The sequence below is a fragment of the Doryrhamphus excisus genome, chromosome 4, assembly GCF_030265055.1.
Source record: "Doryrhamphus excisus isolate RoL2022-K1 chromosome 4, RoL_Dexc_1.0, whole genome shotgun sequence".
Classification (NCBI taxonomy): Eukaryota; Metazoa; Chordata; class Actinopteri; order Syngnathiformes; family Syngnathidae; genus Doryrhamphus; species Doryrhamphus excisus.
Window position 1 is genome coordinate 4,286,436 of NC_080469.1, and position 16,310 is coordinate 4,302,745.

The window sequence follows — 16,310 nt, forward strand, 5'->3', positions numbered from 1 at the left end:
ACTGGGATAGGAAACTACCCAAGAAAGAAAAAAATAACTTTAATGCCTTCTTCTTCATACTTTCAGTGTAGCCACGGCAGAGACACAGTGAGGCCACACCATCTGGGAGATTATCTCCGCTATTACCTTTACACCAGCTGGCAGGGAGCTGCTTTGTGTGCATGAAAATGCCTTGAGTGAGCCGAGACCCATGTTCTGGCCCACACACAGAGGGCAGGGTCCACTCATGGGGGAGCATGCCTCTGTTTTAGGGCTTAAAATAGAGCAGGGAGTGTGTGATGACTGCAGAGCTTTGGTTAGAAGGTGGGTTTGTCAAAAGGAGAGAAAAAGGGGGCCAATGGAAGGTTCGACATTCAAAAACTGCAGTGAAATGAGTCCTAATGCGTGCAAGACAAACCCAAAAATGAACTACTAAGACATTTGAATCCAAATTAATGTTTTTTTTTTTAAATAAACAGAAAAAATATTCTTCAAGTTGTAAAACTGTACGTTAGACAACCCTTGAACTTTCAAGTTCAGGTCGGGGGTAGGATAGAATTTTGCACAGTTAGAATAAATTGTTATAAATAAATTAAATGTCACATTAATATATAATCTTCTCTTGCCACCATGCAGTTTGGATTCCCCAACTTCACTCTGTAATGTTTTAATTTAATTTTAATAACTTGCGCGGTGCTCGTGTGGTTAGCGAGGAGACCTCACAGCTAGGAGACCAGGGTTCAATTCCACCCTCGTCCATCTAACCACTCACTACCATGCAGCCTTCACTGTACTGTCACTCATATAACCAATTAGAGGGCTGCACGGCGGTCGAGTAGTTAGCGTGCAGACCTCACAGCTAGGAGTCCAGGGTTCAATTCCACCCTCGGCCATCTCTGTGTGGAGTTTGCATGTTCTCCCTGTGCATGCGTGGGTTTTCTCCGGGTACTCCGGTTTCCTCCCACATTCCAAAAACATGCTAGGTTAATTGGCGACTCCAAATTGTCCATAGGTATGAATGTGAGTGTGAATGGTTGTTTGTCTATATGTGCCCTGTGATTGGCTGGCCACCAGTCCAGGGTGTACCCTGCCTCTTGCCTGAAGACAGCTGGGATAGGCTCCAGCACCCCCGCGACCCTCGTGAGGAAAAAGCTGTAGAAAATGAATGAATGAATGAACTTTGTAGACAAATATGGTTTTCACTGTCTATGGAACAATGCCACCTTTTGTGTTCTTCTAATGGTGGCAATAATGTGATATGCATTGCTAACAGCCTATGACTAAAAAACTGCATTTTACACTTATCTTTACCAGCATAGTGTGTCCTTTTTTTGTGAGTTAATTAATTAATTAAATGCAAAAAAAAATCCTTGTATTTATTGACGCAGAGTACCAATCTTGCCCAGTAATTGAGAAATGGATGGAGCCTGGCTAACTTATGTAGCATTGTCAGCCTCTGCACACAATGCTACAAAATCTTCAACAAACTGTAACGCCTGTGCTTGTAATTCAAGAAGATTTAGTCACAGATGCGATTCCAACTGCATACTGTATGTAAGATATTTTTTTTATTTTGTTTACACAGACATGGGATAAACTGACAGTCACCGACGTGTGTTCAATGTGTGTGGAGAATGTCTGTTTACGGCTAAGATGAGCTGCGTTAAAAAATAAAAATAAACAATAAACTTATTTTTTTTCACTCAGAACTTGCATGTTGTCATCAGGCATTGTAAAACATTCCTTACATTAAAGACGTAAAACACATTGTGGTGAAAATGTACTCATCGAGACTGAGTTGTGTACACATAACCACACTAACATGCTAAACTAAGATAATCCCTGTTAGCTTCCATTCACGCTCCATGTTTAGATTGGAGGGGACTGTTTAGTGCTTGAATCCGCCACGACCGACTGAGCCACCCACCGGGGAAATTTCCCCCATAAAAACGTTTCTTCTTCTTCTCACGACGACAACATTCATTCACATGATGTAAATTTCTGTAGTAAACAGTAGATTAAAGTTTTTATTAGTCAACTCTGTGCTTCCGTCCATAAATCTATGAATGGGGAAATCATAGGGACCGATTCAAGGATCCTCCAAATCCTTTATGGTAAAAGTTCAGAAAAAGTTACTTTGTCATTTGTCATACACATTTTGTCATTCACATCATTTCCAGTTTGTAAAATTGTAATTATTAACTAGAAAATGTGTTTTTGGTTCAAAATTTGCTTTGGTTTGAGTCCGTTTTGGCCTGTTCTAGAACAGAATGGAAGCCAGTAGGGGTTAGCTTGTGTGGTTGTGTGTGCGTAACTCGGGTTTGATGAGAGTATTTTCACCACTGTGTTTTTTTACGGCTTTAATAAAAGAAACATTTTATAGTGCCCGATAACAACCTGCAGGTTCTGAGTGGAAAAAAAAAATACAAGAAGCACATTTATTTTCGATTCGTCAAATCCTGATACACACAAAAAAAAATATTGTTATATATGCTTAGGTCCATATCGTCCAACCCTAGAGTTGCAATATAGAGACACACAGAAAAAGAAACCCATGACACTTGAAGGACTTATGCCAACAGCCCAACCTGAGGCATGCCCAGATGTCACAGGAATGACTGAGAGCATCTGCACACAATCCATGCTGCAACCACCTGAGCCTAGTGGAGAATGATACGCTCTCTGAGGCAGATAGAGCAGCATGTTTGTCCTCTATACAATGGTGACTTCAGCAAATAAATACAAAATGCAATGTTGTTCCACCTCTAATTTACGTCTCCGGATGCACCCTTATTTAATTAGGCTGAAATTCAGACTGAGACAAAGAAACAAACAAGTCTTGAGCATAGCATGCCAGACCATAGTTAGATGGATGGTAGGCATGCAGGCCACATCCACGAACAAACTGACAATCAATCCCATTTTGAATCCCTGGAAGCATTGAGGTTGTGTTTTTCTCATCAAGGAACTTTTTTTTTTTTTTTTTTTTTTTTTAAATCAAGTCCCTGTAGCTGAAATGCCCTGGTCATGCTGAATATTTCATATGGAAGCCTATTGTTGTCAGCCCCAATGGGCCTCCAAATGGCCCAGTGAGGAAGAAAACCTCAGATTGGGTTCCCTTGACCAAAGCCCATTTAGTCCACTGGCCCGAGGAAGGAATGAACCAATATCTCAAAATGATGAAAACAACATTTACAGGCAAGTGAAGCAGTGAACAGTCCCAAAGGAAGGGTATTAAAATCTCAGTTAAACCTGAGGAATGTATCTATTATAATTCTGCAGAGTATAGACGGCATAGATTCATACATTCATTCATTTTCTACCGTTTTCCTCACAAGGGACACGGGGGTGCTGGAGCCTATCCCAGCTGTCTTCGGGCAAGAGGCGGGGTACATCCTGGACTGGTGGCCAGCCAATCACAGGGCACATATAGACAAACAACCATTCACACTCACATTCATACCTATGGACAATTTGTACAGTCCATAGGTATGATACAGTGTAGGCCGCATGGTGGTGAGTGGTTAGCATTTGGCCACAGGAGACCAGGAAGATTTGGGTTCAAACCTCAAAACTCTGTTTGAGCGTTTTTACTTTTCCTTCACTTTCATTGTGTTGGAATGTTTTGTAGCCACTTTAATGTTCCCGTGTCCTCAAACACCAACTTCCTTCTGCGTGGGTGATGTTGGCGCGTGGGTGACGTAAGCATTTCTTCGAAACATTGAACAAAATTTTCGACTTTTTTTGTAATTGAGGTATTCAAATAATAATCATTGCAGCCCTAGATAGAATATAAATAAAAATAAATAGCTCCAATAAAATTTATAAATAATGAAAAATTAAGTAGGGCTGCACGGCGGTCGAGTGGTTACCACACAGACCTCACAGCTAGGAAACCAGGGTTCAATTCCACCCTTGGTCATCTCTGTGTGGAGTTTGTATTTTCTTCTCGTGCGTGCGTAGGTTTTCTCCGGGTACTCCGGTTTCCTCCCACATTCCAAAAATATGCTAGGTTAATTGGTGACTCCAAATTGTCCATAGGTATGAATGTGAGTGTGAATGGTTGTTTTTCTATATGTGCCCTGTGAGTCCAGGGTGTACCCCGCCTCTCGCCCGAAGACAGCTGGAATAGGCTCCAGCACCCCGCGACCCTCGTAAGGAAAGAATTTTATTACTATTTACATTTATTTATTTACTGGTTTACTTTTTTCATAATATTACAACTTTTCAAAAATTCTCTTTGTAAAAAATTAAAAATTAAAAATTAAAAATTAAAAATTAAAAATTAAAAATTAAAAATTAAAAATTAAAAATTAAAAATTAAAAATTAAAAATTAAAAATTAAAAATCAATTTATTTATCCTCATAATATTATGACATTATTTTTTTATTATGTATTTTTCTTGTTAGTGGACCACGACATTTTTAGAATATTTTCCCATCATTTTTGCAAAATTACTGCCTATTTTTCAATTTCATAGGTATGAATGTGAGTGTGAATGGTTGTTTGTCTATATGTGCCCTGTGATTGGCTGGCCACCAGTCTAGGTTGTACCCCGCCTCTCGCCCAAAGACAGCTGGGATAGGCTCCAGCATCCCCCGCGACCCTCGTGAGGAAAAAGCGGTAGAAAATGAATGAATGAATGAATGATACTTTTGCAGTATGTTTGTTCCAACTGCTTCTACATGGGATGATCCACATGCTGCCACCTTATTGCAGACCAACAGACACCGACTGCTATTTTTGCTCAAAAACAAGAGCTCCAAATTCCTCCCATGTTGTGGAGATTAGAGAGAAGTGCTTTGGAAGTCTGAGCCACATATGGTGACAAGGTGGTCACATTTCCTCTATTTGGTTCTCTTCCTTCCTCCCTTGCCAGGATTCGAGTACTTCCAGTTCTTTCTCTACATCACTGATTTGAATGGCTTCCCGTACGCTCATCAACTGATGCAAAAACACCTGCTGGACAGCAAAATAAAGTCCGGAAACAAGCTAGGGGGACGACTGCCATGTGGATCATGACTCATTTGTGTTATTGGGTCGTAGTGATTCCAGTTTCACAAGTTGCTTATATGCACTTGTGGGAAAGCAAACGATGAGTCAGCGCTTGGACACATTCAATGAAAGCGCAGAGGCATTTGCAAATGGGTCCACAATGAAACCAATGAATGAATCTATTATGCAAATTCCTGGAGTTTTCCAGGAAAAACTCCACCCCCGATTGTAATCCATCCTTGATTGTTCACCTGTATACATGCACAGTGACGTCAAAGAGGCTTACTGCACATGATCATGTTCATAATGACACGCACTACGGTTTAAACCAGGGGTCTCAAACACACGGCCCGCGGGCCAAATGTGGCCCGCAGGACACTAGTTTGAGGCCCCCGCCTTGATATGAAAGTTTAATGTTAGTGCGGCCCGCGCAAGTTTGATATGGATGCTGTATGGTATCATGTACCCAGAAAAAATTATTACGTTTGATTAATGTTCATGTTAAAGGTTAAATAACTGTTAATAGTTATCCTCCCTATCCGTGTGGAAGTGGTAAGTTTTTGGCTATTGAAGTTTAAAGGAAATAACTTGAAGGCTACCGTTTAGGTCGCTAGCTCTCTAGTTTGCGAGTTAGCATGTGTCTCAAGACCCTGCAGTTGCGCAATATGTTGTAAATAAAAAGAGTATAAATGTGACTATAGTCGTGTTTTGTCATGTCTACAGGGCTCTAATAATGCTTTGTTAATTTTAATCTGAAAAAAATAATTTGTCTACCCACCAACTATACGTGGTTTCTTAAGTTTTAATTTGCCGTTTTATTATTATTATTATATTTATTTATTACTGATTGATTGAATTTATTTATTCTTGATTTGTTTATTTATTTTTCATCTTATTTTGTGCAGAAAAATAAAAATTAAGATAGTTATTGTAGAAAATCGGAACCAACGCAAAGTTTATTCATTTTTCTGTTTTTAATAAATGCATTTTTTTTTTTTTTTTTGAAAACCTGATGCGGACCAGTCTCACCCAGACCCTAGCTCCAGTGGCCCCCAAGTAAAATGAGTTTGAGACCCCTGGTTTAAACCAAACAACCCCACCAACTAAGACATTTCTGGTGTCACATCAAAACAAGTTCTTGAATTAAGTGTCACGTCTACAGAGAAATGACTCTGTAACTGCCTGAATGACATGCCTGTCATATTTCATCCACTTGAGACCGACTTGGCAACACATACTAAAACAGACCCAGCAGACTTGAACATGAAATGCCATCTCTGCAGGACTCCCGTATAACATCACACAGCCCGGGAGAGGCATGAAAGATATGTATTCCTCTCAGATCACTGTAAGTGGCATCAGAAAAAACTAAAGCAATCTTTCACATCATCAAGCATGCCCTGCTTGCTCAAACTGGGATATTAGAGAGAGAAAACATAGTGATTTCTATCTGAGATTACTGACTGCCATTCATTAATGCGGCGCAGAGGCCATCAAACAATTCAGGCAACCGAGAGTCTGCCAGAAAGCTCTGAAAGATTCACGACCAAGCAAATGCTCATGATTCCAAGCACAAGCCAAAGTATCCACATGACCAAAGCATAAATAGTAAATAGTGACATTTTGCTGCATTAAAACAATTGCTTCCTTATGAAAAATGCCGAGGGACACCCAAGATCAATACTGTAATTCCAGCCTCACATTCAGGACACATCAGTAAAACAAACTGCGTTGACTCAAGTACAAGACATCATAAAAAAGTGTGTCAACAGCATAGCGGGTAGACAGGTATATTCCTCTAAAACTTACTAAGAGTCCACAAAATTCATTTCGAAAATATTTAAATCTTGCTTTTTCACGTCCATAAGGAACGCAGATGTGTTTATTTTGCAATGGCATGTTTTTATTTTGCCTTCCTTTCACATACATTCTTCTGCAGAAGCATTGGAATTATTTTGACCAAGTCCTGAGTCCTTCTACACACGACTTCAGTTCAGAAACAATAACATAATTAAGCACGTCCTCACATGCAATAACGAGTGCAGGCAAACATTAGTACGTATGACTCACTTTCAGACTGTAGACTGGACACAAGTAGGAGTAGAAAAAGCAGTAAGAATTAAGAAGGAAAGTTAATTAGCTCGGTGAACAGAAGACAGAAGAGTCATTGAGTACAAGCTTGTGGCAGTGAAGCTCTCGAGTCAGAGGGCTGTAGACATTATGCCAGTCCCGCTGCCTGGAAGCTTCAGATTGTGCTTTGTGGAAGGCACTGTTGTTCCAGATCACTCTCAGTACACGGGACCATGGTAATTTCCACATCACAATGTGGCAAGGGACAAAATAGCTTTTCCTTTGAAGGCTTTCCCTGTGATATAATATCCAACTTGCAGTCCGTGCTGCGATAAACATATTGCAGAGAGCCTGCTTTGAATTGTTCTACACTTAATACAGAATACGCAGGCAAGCTTGCACAGAGCATACATATTTACACAATTCATAAGTAATAAATCTCAAGCAAAACTAAATTCATACTGAAATGAATTATAGTGGTACCTCGACTTCCAGGTTTCCTAACTAATGTGTTTTTTTTGTTTGTTTTTTTTATATAGAGCATAGAAATCTTTTTTTTTTAAGTTTGTACCATGACTAGAGCCCTCTAGACATAAAACAACACCCCTATAGATGTACTTGAGAAGAAAGACAAAGTAAGAACCATCTAAAGTCAGATTTACTTGAGAAGAAAGACAAAGTAAGAAGCCAAAAAACTACCACTTCCACACAAAATGAGAGGATAACTTTTTTTTTTCACTCTATCATTTCAGACATGTGATGGCTGGCTCCATGTAGTGTCAATGTGCAGTAATCTAATGTAATGTCTAATCAGTGTAACATTACTGAATCCTAGTGACCACAGTACGACATCTACACAGGAAACCTAAACCATCTAAACTCAGATGTACTTGCGAAGAAAGACAAAGTAAGAACCATCTAACCATCTAAACTCAGATTTACTTGAGAAGAAAGACAAAGTAAGAAGCCAAAAAACTACCACTTCCACACAAAATGAGAGGATAACTTATTTTTTTTTCACTCTATCATTTCAGACATGTGATGGCTGGTTCCATGTAGTGTCAATGTGCAGTAATCTAATGTAATGTCTAATCAGTGTAACATTACTGAATCCTAGTGACCACAGTACTACATCTACACAGGAAACCCAAACCATCTAAACTCAGATGTACTTGAGAAGAAAGACAAAGTAAAAACCATCTAACCATCTAAACTCAGATTTACTTGAGAAGAAAGACAAAGTAAGAAGCCAAAAAACTACCACTTCCACACAAAATGAGAGGATAACTTTTTTTTTCACTCTATCATTTCAGACATGTGATGGCTGCCTCCATGCAACGTTAATGTGCTGTAATCTAATGTAATGTCTAATCAGTGTAACATTACTGAATCCTAGTGACCACAGTACGACATCTACATTTTTTTACTAATAATAGGCATAATAATAAGTCAACAAGGAAAAAGCAGTTATTTATTAAATAATTAATTTGTGAAAAAATGTGATAGAGCAAGGGAGCAATGTTCGAACCCCAATGACAACTATTTACATTAGTTGAGTGAGTGTGCTTTTGTATTTGGGACACTACTAACAAGAGGTTAGTGGTTATTATAGAGTTGGGACACCATGGAAAGATTCAAGTCATATAACATTTTCCTTAAATTTGGTATGAAATGAATATGCAGACTTAAACCAGAGTCATCCGAGGTCCTTCCAATTTTTCCAAAGAAGGTCCTTTTTTTAATACAGGTTTCGCTAGTTGAAAGTAGGAATTATTTGTCTTCCCAAAAATAAGCATCAATCAACTTTGTTGTCCATCTTGTGATGGTAAAATATTTTTTGCACAGAACAGTGAGTGTTCATAGTTGACCTGCTATTAAACAACCATCAATCTGTGTTCCTGAAAAAAAAAAAGTATGGTTGAACGATGGATATGTTTGACATTCAAGCAAGGTCATAGTCTGAAACAGAAGTGCTGGGATCGACTCAAATGATTATTCACGTCTGGACTACAGAATGCAGATGCTTGAGACCGCAAAAAAAGGTTGAGAGTGTTCTATTGTGGCCTAAACAACAGAGGCCTGCAGCTGGCCACTTCTTCATCGGAACTTTCTTAGAACGTCACAGACACTTTTTGAATTCAGAAGACACAAAGTACTCCCGTAACTGTACCAGATTCTGATGGAAGTCATTTAGAAACTAGTCTGGTCTGAGGTCTGTTTCAAAGGACTTGTTTGTTAACTCTGAGAACTTCAAGGGATTCACTTCATGTACTTTTTACCTAAAGTTACTGACTACCTCAAAAGCACAAATCTCAGATTCTCAATTAATCGCTAAGGTTCAAACAATGCCCAGACTATACGCCATACTATTGGTGATAAATCAACAACTTTTGACATTTTATTACATTTAACTTATAATGTATTATTACTTCAGTATTGTACATCTTTCACATAATCTTTGTCACACAGTACAATATCAGTATTAGAAGTATTTTCTTCCTTTCTTCCTGCAGCTGTCAGGCTGTACAACCAGCACTGCTCCCAATAGACTTCTACACCACTATGTACATTTGTGCAATACTTGTTTTTATACTAAGTATAGTTACTCCAGATTACTCCCATTCACTGTGCAATATCTGATCAATCTCCATGTGCAATATTAAGGGCTCTAAATGCAATATAAGTTCTAAGTTCTATGTGAAGTATTTCCATAATGCCTCATATTAACTCTCTAACAAAATCTCAGTGTATAGACTGGTCATATATTTCATCTCGTTTCATATTATCTACATACTGTATTTGTATATAACTCTGGGAAAAACTGTTGATTTTGTTAATACTTGAGTTGTTTATATTGTTTATTTTTCTATATTGTGTATTTTGTACTGCTTAACTGATTCTGTACTCTTGCTGCTGTGCAATACAAATTTCCCCACTGAGGGACGAATAAAGGAATATCTTAATCTTAATCTTAATCTTAATTTTTGCTGTACTGGAATTCCAGTAGGGCGGCACGGCGGTCTAGTGGTTAGCGCGCAGACCTCACAGTTAGGAGACCAGGGTTCAATCCCACCCTCGGCCATCTCTGTGTGGAGTTTGCATGTTCTCCCCGTGCATGTGTGGGTTTTCTCCGGGTACTCCGGTTTCCTCCCACATTCCAAAAACATGCTAGGTTAATTGGCGCCTTCAAATTGTCCATAGGTGTGAATGTGAGTGTGAATGGTTGTTTGTCTATATGTGCCCTGTGATTGGCTGGCCACCAGTCCAGGGTGTACCCTGCCTCTCGCCCAAAGACAGCTGGGATAGGCTCCAGCACCCCCGCGACCCTCGTGAGGAAAAAGCGGTAGAAAATGAATGAATGAATGGAATTCCAGTAACCGCAGTCATTTTTCAGACCTTTCCAAAAGCACACTCATCGGGAGCTGAAAAAAAAGGTCACTCATACAATATGTACTACTACGGAAGTAAAAGCTCGCTTATCCGAAGCAGCAGAGTACAAGGAGTTTAAAAGTAGACACCAGTACGTTGCACTCTCGACAAGAGCGTAACATGCAGCAACTTTTTTACGGATGGCTGCCACTTGTCTGTCCCTATTTGTTGTTCTGATTTGCACAGACCAACGCCGCACTCTGCTCTACACCAGCGCTATTACTCATTCCAAACAAATTGAAAACTGAGGGAGTTTGATGTGGCGAGATTGTATTTCATGTATTTATATATATATATTATAACCCCCCCTGTGGTCACTGCCGGCCACATATACAGTTGAAATTCATCGGATAGCTCGGGAGTGCGCTGTGGAATGTGCAACCATTGTTCACCAGAGGCCTCGGGGAATGACAATAGTGAAGATGACTAACAGGACTGTACCATTCCATTTAATGACATACGACAGCCACACGGTGAACGTCTCAATGCGTCCATTAAACCATATAAACTGCATGGAGAATCCACAGCATAAAGAATGCAAGGAATACATTTATCTTTTTCCATTTTAGGGAGTTCTCTTCCTGGTTTGGATGAACTCTTGCCACTGGTTAGCATAATGTTTGTGTGCAGCTGCAGCTGCAAAAGTAGAAGCTCCTAGTAGCGGGGGTTGCGGCGGAGCCAAGGTCGGTCAACTTACAGTGGTTTGGACTTTTCAATCTCCCTCCTTTTTTATTTTCCTCCCAGGACCCAAGCCATCAGAGGTAAGAGCTACTATTGTGTGTTGCAAGGTTCGGAACAGCATTCTAATGAAGTGCCGGACCTCATCAGTGTTCTTCAGGTCAATAACCGCCAGTCCTCAATGCAACCCCCCCCCCCCCTGCAGTCTTTGTACTAAGCACTGAGTAAGCAAAAAAAAAATACTTGTTGGTGTTAAAAGCTCAGAATTGTTATAACACATCGCACAATCTTACTTTACATCAGGGGTCTCAAACTCAATTTACTTGGGGGCTACTGGAGCTAGGGTCTGGGCGAGACTGGGCCCGCATCAGGTTTTCCAAAAAAAAACAAAAAACACATTTATTAAAAACAGAAAAATTAATAAACTTTGCTTTGGTTTCGATTTTCTACAAGAAAAGCTGATAAAACATTCCACTGTTCTCAAATATCTTAATTTTTCTGCAGAAAATAAGATGAAAAATAACTAAACAAATCAAGAATAAAGAAAATCAATCAATCACTAATAAATAAATAAATAAAATAATAATAACAAAATGGCAAATAATAAAAACTTCAGAAACCACATATAGTTGGTGGGTAGACAAATTATTTTTTTCAGATTAAAATGAACAAAGCATTATTAGAGCCCTGTAGACATGACAAAACACGACTATAGTCACATTTATACTCTTTTTATTTACAACATATTGCGCAACTGCAGGGTCTTGAGACACATGCTAACTCGCAAACTAGAGAGCTAGCGACCTAAACGGTAGCCTTCAAGTTATTTCCTTTAAACTTAAATCGCCAAAAACTTACCACTTCCACATGGATAGGGAGGTTTACTATTAACAGTTATTTAACCTTTAACATGAACATTAATCAAACGTAATAATTTTTTCTGGGTACATGATACCATACAGCATCCATATCAAACTTGCGCCGGGGCCTCAAACTAGTGTCCTGCGGGCCACATTTGGCCCGCGGGCCGCATGTTTGAGACCCCTGCTTTTCATGATTGCGATATCTATCGGCAAAGATCTCAAGCAAAGTCCTCGCAGTGCCACATGTCAGAGTAATCTGAATGACCAAGCCCTCTCTCATGGAGCCCAACTAAAGAGCTGTCAGAGGGAATCATTAATCCCAAAAGGCAGCCAGCAGAGACAGATGGTACCATGATGGCAAATCGATGCTCTCCATGACATCGTGACCGTTTCCAGTGGCCGACCCAGGGCAGGAAGTGGGCTAATCCCTCAAAAGAAAGTTCCAGACTAAACACATAAATGGCGTTTGAGCCATGTCTTCCGCAGTATATATATAAATATACTCATACATATACACATACATCGGTAATGTATGACTGACTGAAGGGGCCTAGAAAAAGAAAGGGAGAAGTAGAGAAGCATTTGTTTTTGCTGCTTGAGGAAAGCTTTATGAGGACTCTGACCTTCCCCCCTCAGGGCCTCTCCAAGAGGTCTCAAGCTGCAAAATAAAGGGGGAGACGCATATCTAAACTATAGATAACTGCCCCCACAGAAGGGCCTCAGGAGCATAACCAAATGGAAGATGTAGACGTGAAATGAAAAAATGAGAAGAAAGCAATGATATTACTTTGTACTAATTGGTCTTAAAGGACCTAAAAAGCAGGATAATTCAACAACATCAAATTCCTTGGAGTACTATTTTGTACCGGAATGACTTTGTCTCTGCAGGTGCACAGGGAAATTTCACTATCATTACTTTTGCAGACATTTCTGGTGTCGATGATGACTGAATACTCCACTGCTCCACCAAAAACGTGTTACATTTATACCCTCAGCCGCAGTCTTTGTTGGAAAGCCACAAAATTATTAGGTTGTTAATGACACTATATCGCTAGAAGTTATGGAGGGCTGTCCATTAACAGACCAGACTTTCATTCCCATTTCCAAGTGCGTCAATGGAAATTGTCCTCTATTCATCCAGAAAAACATTTGTCAAGTGCGAGATGTATTTGTAATGGATAGAGAGGAATAATGTGGGAGAAGAAAAAAAATGCTTTTTAAAAATGTCAAAAATGATGGAGCTGCGTGCGCGTGCTGTGAGATAGCAGAGGGACCCCGCAGCGGCGCCTGCTGCTCGTTGAGAAGAGCGATGCATGCTTTTATGTAGGACGTCACAAGAATTAAAGAGCACCTATTATGCTTTTTTTCCACTTTTCTGACCAATAATTGTAGTTAGAATATTGTATTCTTATGATAAACAATACCAAAGTTTCAAATAATGAGGTTTGCGCATTTGGAAGTGAGCCTTGAAATAAGTTTAGGATGGCTCAAAACGCTTGTTTTCAAAAGGCGTGTTAAAACGGTCCCTTTTGTGATGTCACAGCGGGACGGACGTCCTTATATGGTTCATAGCTCGGAAGCAATTTGGGCGTGTGACCAACCACAGTGGAGTGAATAAATTAAAACAGACCGTTTTGGCAGGAAGCACAAATCAAAGGAAATACAGCTGGAATAGGTGCAGATTCTGGAAGATCAAGGATGTTTTCTGAGACCAAAGGGTCGAAAAATTAAAAACTGGCATGGTTTAACACGACAATATGACATTTTAACTACATTTATACATCAGAACAGTGGAAAAAAACATAATAGGTCCCCTTAAGTACACACAGCCATGTTCATTTTCTCTGTTATGGTTGTTTTGTTGTTTCTCACCCACAATTGGACCATTATGACCATCCATGAATCGCAAATAAACGTGAGTAATTGAAGCACCCATAAAAAATGTCTATTTTTGACACTCCTCTAAAGTCTGCATTATGCTGCTGCCTTGCCACCAACATACAAATCCTTTATTTCTAAAATTACAAATATTAAAACTCACTGATTTAGGAAAGCTCAGCTAAAATAATGAATGAAGCTAAAAAAATTAATTTTAACCAAAAATATAATACAATACTTTTCTACAAGAAAGGAGAAATATGATCTTGAAAGGATTATTATATGTGCAATCAAATTATGGAAAGGATTGAGTCAGGGACTTAAACAATGCACTAAAATGAGCAAATTCGAGAAATAATACAAGCAGTTGATGTTTACAAAATACAAGGAAGAAAAGTCCTGAAAGGGTCATCTCTATTATTATTCATCACCATTGTGATTTTTATATATATGATCTTTTTTTTTTTTTTAAATCACCATTATATCACTATATGGTTACACTATATTACATTTTAATAGGCTTTGCTTCTTCCTACTCCTTTTCAACATGTGGAAGTGTGAATTGCATTATGTGATCTATTCCATTGTAACTTAATGCATGTTCAAATCTAATTAAACAATTACTATTAAAATTGTGAATATTTTCGGATTTTTTTTTTTTTTTTTTTTTTCAAGGCCAGTCGCTTTCTTATCTGTGTGATCAAAAACATGATTCTTCTTGCTGGCTTCGAGCAGCAAAGATAGGAAGGTGTTTATTAGATAAGGTCTGTGGAAACTATGAATCCAACTGTCAGTAGCCTGCAGACAAACACTGAATAAATAAAGTAAAGATCAAATTGATTTTTCTACGTAGTTTGTGTGTGCTGAAGGGAGCGGTTTGAGACCATGTTGAGATGTCACCTTTGGTAAATTCAACACAAAAAAAAAAAAAATACAACTGTCTTAATAAGCTCTTATTTCAAACCTGTAGGAAAGGGTAATTGTGGTGTGCACTGGAAGCAGGTGCAGAAAATGTTGGTTGTAAAAATACAAACTGCAGCCGGATAGTAATAATACTTCCATCACATGAAGGTACTGGAACAGTTCTCAAATGTCCAGATTTGCAATTTACTGTCACTCATCTTTCTTTAAATCAGCCTGATTAAAGAACATTATGAGCCTCACCAGCAGTTAGACAATAAGGAAACAAGCATACAGCTGCATTGGTCAGGACATGGCAAAAAGGGGGAGGACTGGAAAGGGGGGGGCAGGGCCTGCATGAACACCTGCTAGTGATCCAAGACAACCACAGAGAAACCCCCTCAAATTGAGGCTGAGCAAGTACTGCATGGATCTATAGCATCCATGTTTGCCAAAACTCACCATACTAAAATAAAGCTTTTTTTAATCTGCTACTCCCGTGAGATGATTTGTTGTTAGCAGGTTAGCATCAAGTTCCACATAACAGACAGGTTTGTTTTGTTTTTTTGTGTTTTGGCACGCCTGCCAAAACGCCTGCATGTTTTGTTTGTTTGTTTGGTAATGGTAATGGTTTTATTTCATTTGAACATGCATCAGATTACAATTGAATGCATCACATAATCAGTTCACAGTTCCACATGTCCAAAAGGAGTAGGAAGAAGCAAAGCTTATTAAATCCTACCCCTCCATCTGGTACTTTTACAATCAGTAACTGTTACATTTGTTCACTTCCTGCTTTCCATAATACAGTTTAAGGTTTTTTTGTTTTTTTTTTTAATAATGCACCTCGTATCGAATGACATAATGGGTACCATAGTAACTGTCAATATAGTGATATATATATATAGCACATATGTTGTATATTTGTAATATGAGGTTTCCAGCTCATGTTTTCATATATTGTGATCCCCAGAAATTTCTTTTCATTCACCCTTTCAATGTCCACACCGTCTATTTGTATTTGCTGGTGCGTGTCCTTTCTGCTATTACCAAACGGCATAATTTTAGTTTTACTTAGGTTCAAGGACAATCTATTATCATCATCATGTCATTTTATTTAGAGCAAAAAAACAACAAAATAAAAAATAAAAAAAAATGAAATGCAAGATACACACAAATCAGCACAATCAAGACCACAACAGTCTTCAGCAAGAAGAAATAATTAAAACTCGAAATGGAGTCGGAAGAAGTCAAACTTATTAAATCCCGCCCCAATATCTATAGATATAGTGATAGTGATGCCTCAGCATTTATTAATATTTATACATGTGAGGGTATTTGTAATACCAGCCGTAGTAATACAAATATTTCAATGGTATGCAACACCAGATACACAGCAAATACCAGCAATGATAAAATGAACACCACAACATTAGTAACAGTTAATCACCCATCCAATATGAACACAGTTATACCAGAACCAGATACTCTGTTTGAATAGACATTGTTAATAAAAA

At 38.8% G+C, this 16,310-nt stretch overlaps 1 protein-coding gene across 13 annotated transcripts in view; it reads right to left on the reverse strand.

The window, feature by feature from the left end:
- Window positions 1-16,310, reverse strand: part of arvcfb (ARVCF delta catenin family member b) — a 221,456-nt gene that overhangs the window by 99,246 nt on the left and 105,900 nt on the right. The window contains exon 1 of one of the 13 annotated variants that reach the window (XM_058070305.1): window positions 7,046-11,310. The exons of the other annotated variants lie outside the window; for them this stretch is intronic. The gene's annotated coding sequence lies outside the window, so the exon portion shown is untranslated. Of the gene's footprint in view, window positions 1-7,045; window positions 11,311-16,310 lie in introns of those variants that run through there. 13 annotated transcript variants of the gene reach the window in all.